The 13,094-nt window shown below is 37.0% G+C and overlaps 1 non-coding gene across 1 annotated transcript; it reads left to right on the forward strand.

The window, feature by feature from the left end:
* The first annotated feature begins 940 nt into the window (after positions 1-940).
* On the forward strand, positions 941-1,047 carry LOC141722594 (small nucleolar RNA R71). The gene has a single exon (XR_012575605.1). It is a non-coding gene; the product is annotated as a small nucleolar RNA R71 (small nucleolar RNA).
* Positions 1,048-13,094: the final 12,047 nt, after the last annotated feature.

Raw genomic sequence — 13,094 nt, forward strand, 5'->3', positions numbered from 1 at the left:
CAGCCGCTTAAGAAAAGGCGGTGGAGGATAGATCTATTTATCCCCTGTATTACCCTCAGAAGGAGTGTGCTCAACAGTAGTCTTCCTTGGTTCCACTTCTTCATCCTGCTGCTTTGCTTCTTTCTCAGCCCCAGCTTCTTCTTCAGTTAACTCTCGAGTTTGTTCGGGATTCGTAACCTTCCCAGACCTCAAAGTGATTGCCTTTACCTGCTCCTTAGCTTCCCTCTTTCCTGGCACTTCAGTGTCACTAGGCAATGTACCAGGTTGACGATTTAGCAAGGCATTGGTAATATGTCCAATTTGATTTTCCAAGGTCTTTATAAAAACAGCTTGACTCTTGCACATAAGCTTCAACTCCTCTAATTCAAATTTTTCATTAGCTTGTTGCAGCTGGAGTTGTTGTCTTGGTGCATACTGCGGTTGCTGAAAACCAGGAGGATTGTACTGCTTAGATGGATACTGCTGAAAAGGCTGTTGAACCGCATTCTGAGCGTTGCTCCAGCTGAAATTCGGATGATTGCAGTTATTAGGATGATAGGTGGCTGGCACTGGTTCCTACGATCACAGGAAGTTGCTCACAAACTGAGCTGATTCACTAGAGATTGCGCACTGATCAGTTTCATGGGCACTAGCACAAAGCTCACAGACACTAGCGATTTGATTTACTCCATAATTAGCCAAAGTGTCCACCTTCATTGTCAAATCCTTAAGTTGGGCAGCGATAGCAGTTGCTGCGTCCAACTCCAGAATTCCTGCTACCTTTCCCTGAGTCAGTCTCTGGGAAGGATTCTGGTACTCACTAGCAGCTATCAGTACAATAAGTTCATAAGCTTCATCGTAGCTCTTAGCCCATAAGGCTTCTCCTGATGCTGCATCAAGCATGGGTCTGGAAGTAGGACCCAATCCATTGTAGAAACAATTAATAATCATCCAATCAGGCATGCCATGATGTGGGCACTTCCTTAGCATCTCCTTATATCGATCCCAAGCCTCACACAAAGATTCTCCTGTTTGTTGAGCAAACTGAGTAAGAGCATTCCTGATTGCGGCAGTCTTCGCCATGGGGAAGAATTTAGTGAGAAACTTTTGAGCACGATCTTTCCAAGTGGTGATAGACCCTGTTGGTAGAGAGTGTAACCAGCACTTAGCCTTGTCCATCAGAGAGAATGGGAAGAGACGTAGCTTGATAACATCTTCAGTCATATCATTGAACTTGAAAGTGTCGCAAATCTCGATGAAATCCCTGATGTGCATGTTGGGGTCTTCAGTTGGAGAATCCCCAAACTGAACTGAGTTCTGTATCATCTGGGTCGTGCTTGATTTGAGCTCAAAAGTGTTAGCCCTGATGGCTGGTCTAATGATGTTAGACTAAATGTCATTAATCTTAGGCTTAGAATAGTCCATCAAAGCCTTCAAATTTTCTGCTTGATCACCCATAGCTACTACAATTGGCTCTTCAACTTTCTCTTCTTCCTCTAACTTCTCTTTATCCTCAAAAACTTCCCTACAAACCACCACAAGTTCTTCCTCGGCTTTATCCAGTGTTCTCTTGCGAGTACGCGAACACGTATGCATACACCCTCACTAGACCACCTGAAATAAGACAAGGAAACAATTAAGTAATAATGTATGAGTCAATGAACTTTAACGACCACTGATGGAAAGCACAATAACTAATAATTAACACTGCAGTCCCCGGCAGTGGCGCCAAAAACTTGTTAGTCGCTAAACACGCGCTAATAATACATGCAAGTATACGAGTTCGCAAGTAGTATAGAATATTTTCTAGTTCGTTCCCACAGAGACTGTATTTGTTAACTATTATCCAATGCTAAGATGATAACAAATTGAGATTGTTTATAACTAAGAATTAACTAATAATTATAACTACGAGAATAAAATTAACTGAATTGATGTATATGACAAACATGGGTAACTAACTTCATTAAATACTTCTTTCAATAGCCTTATTATTCTTAACCTTAGCATGCAATGGTGATGATATTAATCAGATAACACGAAACTGATAAACGCCAACTTTCGTTGCACGAGTACCATTCTACCGGACATCCATAAGAGAGATAGAAGCTGAATAGGCACCAATTATATTGAGACCCTATATGTCTATAGAATTTGACAACATAACGGTTTAAGCACAAATTATCTATCTTGATTACATAGGGCAAGTAAGATGGTTAAAATTACCTACGAATCATGAATGACAAATACATAAACCTATGCTAGCATGGCAAGTTCTAAATCCTTAAATTCACTTTCGCTTCATTAAGAATTAACACGCTATCTTATAAGTTCGCGACGCTTATAAGACGAATACGCACAACCAATACTAGGATATCATACAATCACCACATGCTAAGGTATCAAACAATTTTACTAAAGAAATCCATAAATAAATCCGCTAGAACCCCATGATAACGATTAGCCTATAATCGGACTCATCATCAATGTGGGTTCCGATGAAAACATGATATAGCAAACGTAGTCTTTATACGAATAATCAAATCAAATACAAACAAGAGTATAGGTTCTGCAAAAAAAGAAATAAGCATCCAAATTACAACTCAAAATAAAGATTCACAAGAATAAACTAGATTGTCTTCACCTTTGTTGAATTGTGCTAAAGGTCTCTTATCATCTTATCCTTGCGCTCTGGTCCGTCTCTTTATTAAAACGACCTAATATGAATATATATAGCAGCCCTCAATAATCTGGAAGCCTTCCCTTTTAGAATTGTATTAGAAACAGGATTCCAGAATTTGGCATCGGCGCGGCCGCGCGCTATCACAGCGCGGGCGCGCTGTATTTTTGGACCCCGGCGCGGGCGCGCGCTACCACAGCGCGGGCGCGCCGTCCTTCTGGGAAAACTCAGATTTCTTCTTAAATCTTGCTACTTCGAGCCGGCTTTCCACGGGCTTTTATTCCAATATCATCTATACACCAAATTAGCACCAAAATAATGCTAATTCACCTGATTACCTGAATAATGCCTGAAATGCAAAAACACTAGAAAACACTTAACAACTTGAGTACAAATGCATCAATTCAAAGCTTATTAGAGCATAAATAAGTGTTATAAATGCCACTCAACAGGTTTGAGGCTGGTGTACATGACAGTAACCCAGTCAAATCCCCACCAATTCAATTGGAGGTTACCACTACAAGTGGAGGTCAACACACTGTCAAAACCACAGAGCAATCTGTGAGTCAAACTGTGACCCCAGTCACAGGTGTTTTTGATGAACCATCCACCTCACAACCTCAATAACCTCATATACTCTCTCAGTGGCTACAAGAATATGCTTCTCAACCAACTTTTGTAGATGATCTACTAGTAGAGCAGATATCTGGACTGGCCAATATCTCACAACATCTCCTGACTTTAAATATGAGCAACCAGGACTATCAAGCTATCATGTTGCTTACAATGAAGAGGTTGAGGAGCAAAAGGAGAAAATTGTTAATGATGCTGAGCCAGTTGGGAATGTGGATACATGGATGTCTGATGACTTTGCCTTGGAGATGAATGAAGTTCTGTACAGATTCAGAGAAGAGTATGTTACCATTCTGGACAACAATCCAAAAGACTTGAGTCCATAAGCTGTCTATGATGCCATTACAGATGTATACAAATCTCAGCTCAAAGTATTTCATCTGTTTGGTAAGGCTCTTGAAATCAAGCTTACTGGCCATGAAGACAGAATCAGGAAACTGGTGAATGAGAAAATGGACAAGATCATACCATCTCAAGAGAAGATCTCTTCTAAATTCAAGCATTCTTCTGAGCAAATGGATATGATGGATCTTGCCTCTATTGAGAAGGAAGTCAAAAACCTCAAACTATCGTTCACCAATCTCCATACAATGATCCAGCAACAAATTACTCACTCAAATGAGACCAAGGTCCAGCCGGATCAACTTCACCAGAGCAGATATAAGCCTTCAGCTTTGCTAATGGAAGGGATCAAAGAGGCTATAGAAAAAGACTTTGGCACATCTAGCAGCTCTTATCAGCCTGGATCCACCTCAACAAATCTGCAAATTCAATCTCTATAGGGTCAAGTTACAGCATTGCAAGACTCCAACTATTCTCTCACTGCACAAGTTCAGGCTTTGACATCTCTTGTCAAGAGCCAACAAACAGATATCCAAACCCTGGTGGACTCCTATAAGAATCTTTAAATGCAGAATTCTATAGCTTTAGGAGCCATCATGGGCAAACTCAACATACCACTACCTTGTCTACCTGGACAAGTTAGGCCTGAAATTCCTACTTCACTTCTAATGCATGTCAACAAGACTAAGGGGAGATAGAGGCTAGGTTGACACGATCTAGGTCATCTCAAAAGCAAGTCCAGGGGGCTGAAAAGAAATCTAAAGAAGTTGATATTGACATGGAGAGACTTATTAGGTGTGCTGAAGGACCTAGTCTGAGCCAAGAGTTTGAAGAACTACTCAAAGCCTTAAAAGCTTCTCTCAACAATAATCACTTCACATATAAAAAGGCCCTGGACAAGACAATCAATTTCATAAGAGTGATCAAGGTCAATAAGAACAACTTTCTTGAAAAAAAGATAGTGGTTAATGTAAATGACTCAGGGACAGACATATGTATGCGTGTGTCCCTCAATTTCCTTGTCTCAAGGAGGGCATCTGAGTTAGATATCTTCATCAGCAAAGTTAGAGTTATAACTCGTGAAGATATCATGCTATTAACTGCACTAAGAGATGCTCAAGTAGCTGTCTTCCCTGAAGCATATCTACAGCCAAACAAGGGTATAACATACATCTGTCCAACCACCAGACAAATCAGACATTTCAATATCCCCAAACACTATGTCATGAGCAACAAGAAGCTTATCATGATCCTAGGAACTAGCTTAAAAGTAAAGAAAAACAAGAACAATGATGATATGGAAATGATAAAGCTATTGAGGAGATATCTGGAAAATGCAGAAGCCAACTTGCCGAAAACACAGTTCAACAAGGATGACTTGGATGATGATGAACAGAAGAAGAATGATCAAAATCCTTCTGGCTCAAATCCTATTCAGTCCATTAAGCCATCTGGGAGCAAGGGTGGAGAGAAGAAGAAGGAGGATGACAAGAAAGATGAAAAAAAGAAGAGAAGAGGTGAGAGGAAGAGTAGAAAGCCTCATGATGATTCAGAAACTCAAACAACCCTAAAAATTCAAACACAATCAACTCAAACCTCAGCTCAACCTACAACATCAACCATCTCAAACATTAAACCTTCCCAAACATCTAAGCCAAAATTTCTATACAAACAAATAACAAATTTTTTCCTAAAAATTCGAATCACCTCAAGCCAAACTAATCTTAAGAAAATGACAACCCTACCTTTTAGCCAAACCTTCACTAAAATTCAAGCATAAATTTGTTGGGAGAAAGCCTAAGAAAGTCAAGCCTGCAAAGAAAGTGGAAGTCACTGAAAGGGCCATCTGGAAGTGTTTTAAAGAATCTGACTTTATACCTCTAAATTGATGCATCTCAGATGAAGACCATTTCTAACATCTGGCTGAGGAAATAGTTAGAGTCTGGATTGTATCCCTAAGAGAAGTTAGAGTTTATTTTAAGGATGGTACATTCACTCTTCTAGACAAAAATCTAATGGATTCTTTGGCTCCCAAAGAAATCAAGAAAGTGATAAGTTTGTTAAAGGACAGGGATACTGCTACAAGGGCATAGAGATCATCTCTAGCTGAATGTTTGATTGAAAGGGAGGAAACCAAGAAAAGAGGTGAGGCTGAAGCTGAAGAAAGAAGAAGGAGGCATGATGAAAATATAGACATGTACATAAAAAGATCAGAAGAGTTGAAAGCAAAAGGAATGAGCAGAAATTCTAAAGATGGGAAATTTCTAAACATTAGAGCTGGTGGATTCTCAAGATTCTGCATATAGGTTCTGGACCAAGGTTATCCTAAGGCAGCAAGACAAAAACTTGTGGAAGATTTAAGTGGAACACCTATCATAGAAGAACTTGAAATTCTTGACAAATTGAAGGATCAACTTAGAAAAGAAGCAGATGTGAAAACTGTCTTTACCCGAGTCTTGTAATCATTGAACATTGTAAATCTTGTGTTATACAAGTTGTAATTCTACCTAGCTCTATGTATTAATTTTACTCTCTATCATTTCAAACTTGGGGTTAGTCTTGTTAACATGCATGAATTTGTGCTAAGCAATCTTCTCACAAATTGGGGGAGATTGTTGTAAAAGACATGCCTGTACTTTAACAAGACTAAGACATTTTGTCAACCCTAAGTAAGTTGTATTGTTATATAAATCTCTATTTTGTATTTTTATCTTAATCTGTATTTTGTATTTGTAACACTTAAAGTCTGTAAAAATGCAAAGGAGCAGACTGGAGTCTTTTTCCTGAAACAATATCAAGCCTAAGGATTCTATCTGGAAGAAGATCACGCCTCAGAAGAATTTGGAAGAAGCTTGGAATTGAATAAATCTATTTGGAGAAAAATACTCTAAGTCAAGATCTCTATAAGTCACAGATTTAATGTTATAGAGAAGTCATTCGAGAACTCCGGAATGGCTTATCGAGAAGTCAGGAAAGCTACTAGAGAACTCAGTGAGATATCGACAAGCCAAATTGAAGACATGAAGATTGGAGATATCGATAAGTCATTTCTTCACTAGAGAACTCAGAGTTATCGAAAAGTCTACATTCATTAGAGAGCTCTGAGTTATCGATAAGTCAAGTTTCACTAGAGAAATCTGAGTTATCGATAAGTCAAGTTTCACTAGAGAACTTAGAGATATCGACAAGTTAAAATTTACTAGAGGACTCTAAGATTTCGACAAGTCAATTTGACTAGAGAACTCTGAGAAATCGACAAGTCAAGAAGCCACTAGAAAACTAAGAGTTATCGATAAGTCAAAGCGAAGATGGGAAGACTAGAGATCTCGACAAGCCAAAATTATCTTATAGAGAACTGAAGACCTCTATAATCCAAACTAAATATAGAGTACTAGAGATCTCGATAAGCCAATATACTTATCGAGATGTCAAGTGTTCTATAGACCTAAACTGGAGATCTCGATGTACAATCTCAAAGTACAAGGTTGTAGATCAGTTCAATATCCAAGATAAACAATCAACAAACAATTCAACAGCTGGATTGACAAGTCTACAAAAAGCAACTTGAAGAATGTGTAAGATCAATGGTAAAGATTAACTGACAAAGGAAGATTAAAGTGAACACGGGAAGCTAAAGATATGTTAAGCCAGAAATGGAAGATCTGTTTTCCTATAAATAGAAATGACAAGTGACAGTTTGATAAAGCTAATAGCATGTCTTATTACACACTATGTAAACCAGCAGTTAACTGAGTTATAAAGTTAACACCGGTCCTTAGTCAGATGTAACAATTTAGATCAAATTTCTTGTAACACTCTCAAGGAGAAGCTAAGCTCTTTATCAATAAAGAGCCTAGAAATTTTATAGCGAAACAGTCTTAATTTTAATATAAAATTAAGTGAGTTTTGAAGATCTGTGTTCTTTATTTTTCTGCAAGTTTAAATTCTGCAGAATTAATTTACTTTGTTCAATCATAAACATTAAAGAAAAACTCAAAAATAGTAAAAAACATTCACCCCCCTCTGTGTGTTATTCATTTCCTAACAAGAGAATTCAACGGGATGGAGGGAGTATGAGTTATGTTTTACCAAACACATTATCTAATTTTAGGTAATTTATACATAAAATTATCCAAACACATAAATAACTTATAAGTTATGATATTCACATCACTTATATAGCACTTTTCAACTTTAAGTCACAAGTTATATTTTTTAAGAAACTCCAAACGAACTCATCAAGGCAGTCCCCAACAACATCTACAATGATAAAACCCAACCCACTTACACGTGGGATTACATTTTTGCGAACTAAGCACCAAGTGGCCTTCTAAAAAGAGTGGTCACTACTTTCCGATGCACAAGCTTAATTCTACTTACACATGGGTCCCTTTGAACGTTATTTTTTTTTCCACAATACTTCTTATAAAATTATAATTTATAAATATAAATATCTTACTATATTTTTATTATTAAATAAATAAATAAATAAATACAATTATATTTATGATAAAATAGAAGACATCACGTAAATAAAATATATTATAGTATAAAAATATTACATTGAAAAACACCACACGAGAAAGCATTAAATTTAAAAGATTTTATAATATGGAAAAAATTTAACGGTTATTATGAAATCGGAAGGTATGCTCAACCAAGTCATTTTGTAGCTGGAGATGTGCTCGTTTATCACGTATTTGTATAGTCTTTTGAATATACGTGTCATACTGAACTAGAATTTCTTCACCTAAATTTGGTTGCGATAAGCCATTTGTTGCATCATCATAAGTTAATAGGGGACCAAATTTGGTGGTGTGTGTGTACCTCTCGTCTTCAACAATCATATTATGTATTATGATACATGCCCTCATAATTCTCCCAAGATATGGTTTCTCCCAAAAACGTGCGGGACCACGTACAATTGCGAAACGGGACTATAGCTCACCAAACACTCGTTCGACGTTTTTTCATTGGCTTTCTTGATATTTTGAAAATAATTTCCCGACGTTGGTGTGGGAAATAGGAATTTGGACATGGGTATGTTAATTGTGGGTTTGAATTTTGGGAGTTCGATGGTGGAGGATTGTTGGAATTGTTTGTATTCATCTTTTCCTAAAGAAAAAATTAAAAAAAATTGAGGATGTAAAGATTATTAATAAGGTACTAAAATTGAGTATTTATAAAGGAAAAAATATTATCATTTTTTAAGTTTACGTTATAAATATATACGTTATATTAATGTTATAATAACGTTAAAAGCTATAAAGTGAAAAAGAAAAAAAGCAACACACCCAGGCAACATGCATGTTACTCTTATCTGCATTAAAACAATAAAACTAAGTGAAGTGGGATGGTCCCGGGGGTGGGACTGCCCACTTTTCAGTCATGCTCTACAATACAATTGTAGTCCCGCTATTTGATATAATCCCACTTCGCATGTCTCATTGACTAAAGTGAGACTCCATTGTTGTTGCTCTAAGAACACCCACAACGCTTGGGATTAATTCTTTCATTTTCTTATCCCACTGACATGCCACAGAGGTAAAAATAGTATTTGAATGAGAAATGGCCAAGTAAATCCAGTGCAGGCCGGTTTCACGATTTTCAATGGAGTGTTTTCATGTACTGCGGATCCTATTTACATTTATTTTACTAAACTTTGTGTACAATTTCATAGTATAAGTTAACATTATATGTTTAATTTACTAATAAAATATTTGAATTTTAAATTTTAAAATAAAATTATAATTATCAAATTGAAGTGATTAAAATTTTAAAAATGTTATTAAAATAAAAATATCCATAACTAAAATGTACCATATTATTTAAGCATATTAAATAAAAGATGTCACACAAGAAAATATTAAATTTAAGCGCTACAATAATAAAAAAATTAACATTGTTAGTCCCTAACAATGCAACAAGAATTACAGAAGGGGGTTGAATGAAATTCTTGAAACTTTTTCTTGGTTTAAAAAGTGTTCTAACTTAAAATATATTTCTGAGTGAATTGATTTGCAAAGTGCGGAATAATAACTTGGAATGAATCAAAACACAAGTAATTAAAAACACAAGTCTTTAAAAACTTTCTGGTAGATTTGAAAGTATCCACCAGAGATATATATTATATCAAGAGAACTCTGTGTAGCAAAATAGCTCACAGCTGCTTACAAATAAGAATAACAAGATTACAGAGAAATGTTAAGGATGCAGCTTACAAATGTTTCTCTGAGAAATTCTTGCTTAGTGTTCTTTTTTTTCTATTTGCTACTTCTTGGTTTATATATCACCAAGATTACAAAGTAATAAGACAATATAATAAAACAAAACCTATCAAGTCTAATACTATGCTGCTTCATTACTCTATTCCAGCATCTTTGAATATCTTCATAATAGCATAGAAATGGCAATGCTTCTTTGTTCTCTAAATCTCAGTTGAATAGGCTTCCACATTCCATTTGCATACACTCGACGCATGTGACTGTGTTGTCACTGTCAACAGATGTTTGAATTCTTTATCCGTCGGGTTCATGATCATCCGTCGGTTCATGATCATCCGTCGGGTTGCCTTGTTGATCATCCGTCGAGTGGCATTGTTGTTTATCCGTCGGGTAGCTTTCTGGCACTTGACTTCATTTCATTTATGCAGAATTATAAGACATCATCTATGTAAAATTAATCAACCTATTCTGCATATCTAGTTAAAGTCAACAGGACTTGAGTACTACTATAGAATCTAAACAATGTGTATGCAGAAATGTGCTACAGACTTATTGTTACACAAGCTACTCACTCGATGGATAATAAATCATCATCCGTCGAGACTATATTGAGTCATCCGTCGGGACTACAATCCTTATCCGTCGAGTGCTACATTTTTCACTTAGTAAAATCTACGAAGGTGTTTTGTTAATGAAATCATCAAGTTCACAACATATTCACAACAATCTCCCCCAATTTATGTCTACTGGAATTGTAGCCATAAATTAAGAGAAACTTGATGATAACAAAACACCCTAAAAATACAACATTAAAAGAAAGTAGATAATACTTTAAAGTACTTCAAATAACAAAATGTACAAAGTTTTGCTCACAGTCATTTTCAAGGTGCTCCTCTAGCCTGAGCAGATTAATCTATTTCCTTGAAGATCTGGATCTCTTTCCAAGCTTTCTATTGTTTTCTTCTATCTAATTTTAGAGCTATCTATGGAATTCCAGTTCATCAGATTCTGAGAGATTTAGCTTTTCTTGCATTTCCAAAAGAGTCTCATTGCTAGAGATGCTCAATTGGTCTTCTAATCTGAAAAATCTTCTCACTCCTTTGTCATCCATGAACTCCATCAGCCAGTAGGGCCTTAGATGCACTCTTTTCCCTGTGTAGGGAATGATTAGAGTCTTTGGGAGTGCATCTTTAGCTCTAATACTCCTCGGTTCTTCAATCTTCTTTAGAACCAGTCTTCTTGCAGTTACATTGAATCCAAAGTTTTTCTTAAAGGATGAATAAACCTTTATCAGCACATCTTGGCATTCTTGAAGGATCCTGTGAAGTGGCCATTGAATCTCCTTTCCTCCCTTGTACTTGAAAACCAACCTTTCAGGTAGATTCCTGTAGGCATCAATTCCTCTCAATTCTTCTAGTTCATCTAGATAGAGATTTCGATCAGAGAATTCCTTGATGTCACATAAGTACATGTAATCCCCCTTGTTGACTTTGGATTGAGCTTTAGTTAGAGATTTGGATTTGAGAGGTGACAACTTCACTTTCTTGACTGCTCTTGACTTTGTTATTTTTGGCTTGCTAAGGATTGGCAAATTAAAGTCAGGAATTGGTAGACTCTCCCAGTCTATTGGTTCATCCTTAGGCATAATAGGTTCACCATGAATATTCCTGTAAGGATCCACCACCTTGATGTCTTCAAATACCACATAGGGTTTTGATGCTTGATTTGCAATTGGAGTGGATTCCTTGGAAAACTGATACTCCGATTCCTTATCAACAAAATCCAATTTCCTTTTGGTTCTTTTGGCCAATTCCTTGTATCTTGGAGCTTTCTTCTGTTGTGGTTCAACTTGCTTCTTTGGATCTTGAGATTCAGTAATTTCATATGGCTGAGCAGGAATTTGTTGTGTTGGTTTTACAGCTTGTAGCTTGGCCAAGATAGCAGCTTGCTCTTTCTTTTGCTTAGCCTTTTTGGCATCTAGAGCAGCTTGCTTCTTTTCTTGCTTTAGTCTTGCCTTTTCTTCTCTCTTTGCTTGAGCAAATTGAGGATGTCCAGCCACCACACAAATTTCTTTACTATTTCTGAAAACTTTTGCAATTCTCCTTTTTAAAGCTGAATCAGCTGAATCCTTGTAGAAGGCAATTGATCTTGACAGAAGCTTCTTCTCATCAGGCTTAGGTGTCTCATACACTGTATCCAAAGGGTTCTTTAATGATGATTTTGGATAGTTCACCCTTGGCTTCAGAATTATTTCAGCCTTTGGAGATTTGATGCAGGATGGCTGTCCTCTTTCCAGATAGTTCATGCTCATTTCATTCACAGAAATCTGCTTGACTTGAGAGTGATGAATGGCTGACTTTTCTGGCTTCTTTACTAGCCAAAACTTCTTTTGTATGTCCTCATCAATCTTCTCCCAGTTGATTGGCTTCAACTGCTCCTTTTCAGCTGCTCTTAAATTGGATGCTGCTTCATTTATCAGATCAATGCTATCTTTGGTTGGTGGCTTGGTGAAAGTAATTGAAGGCACAATTACTTTGCTAACTTCAATGTTGAGCACTTTTTGCTCCCCCTCACTCCTAGAATTCTCTTTCTCCCCCTTTTTGTTATCAGCAAGTTGAGTAGAGGAGGCTTGTGCAGCCACCAGTTTCTGAAGTAAGTCTGTCTGTTGAGCTTGATGCAAATGAATTGCTGTAAGAGATGCTTCCATAGCTGTCATCCTTGTGTCCAAGGCATCTATCTTTGTGGAAAGATCCGAATTTTTCCTGAGTTGTCTCTTAATATCAAGCATTGTAGCTTCTGGAATCTTAGATTCCAGTTTGTCAGGAATAGCCTTCTTCATCTCATCAATATCTTCTTTGATGGTGTTGACATCTCTAGCATGTTGGAAGCCTTGAATTTGTTGTAGTTGTAGAGAAGCAAGATGTGCTTGAAGGAGCTTCTTGGTGTTGGCATTTGTAGTGGTTTGAAGAACATAATTTGTCTGATTTATGAGTTGTATCAGGGTTGTCTTGAAGTAGTGTTCATCACAATATTTTGAGAATGCCCATGATGGCATGCCTGATCTTGAACTGGAACCTACTTATCCCCTATGTCCGATGGATCTTCTTCACTATCTCCACCTTCATCTCCAAAGAAATCTGCTGAACCACCAGTTTCATAATCAACATCACCAGCTGTAGAGGACAAAGTTGTGATGGCATCCTTAGCTCTTAGCATTGACTGAGTGGTATGCACCA

Source organism: Apium graveolens, chromosome 4 (assembly GCF_009905375.1).
Source record: "Apium graveolens cultivar Ventura chromosome 4, ASM990537v1, whole genome shotgun sequence".
Classification (NCBI taxonomy): Eukaryota; Viridiplantae; Streptophyta; class Magnoliopsida; order Apiales; family Apiaceae; genus Apium; species Apium graveolens.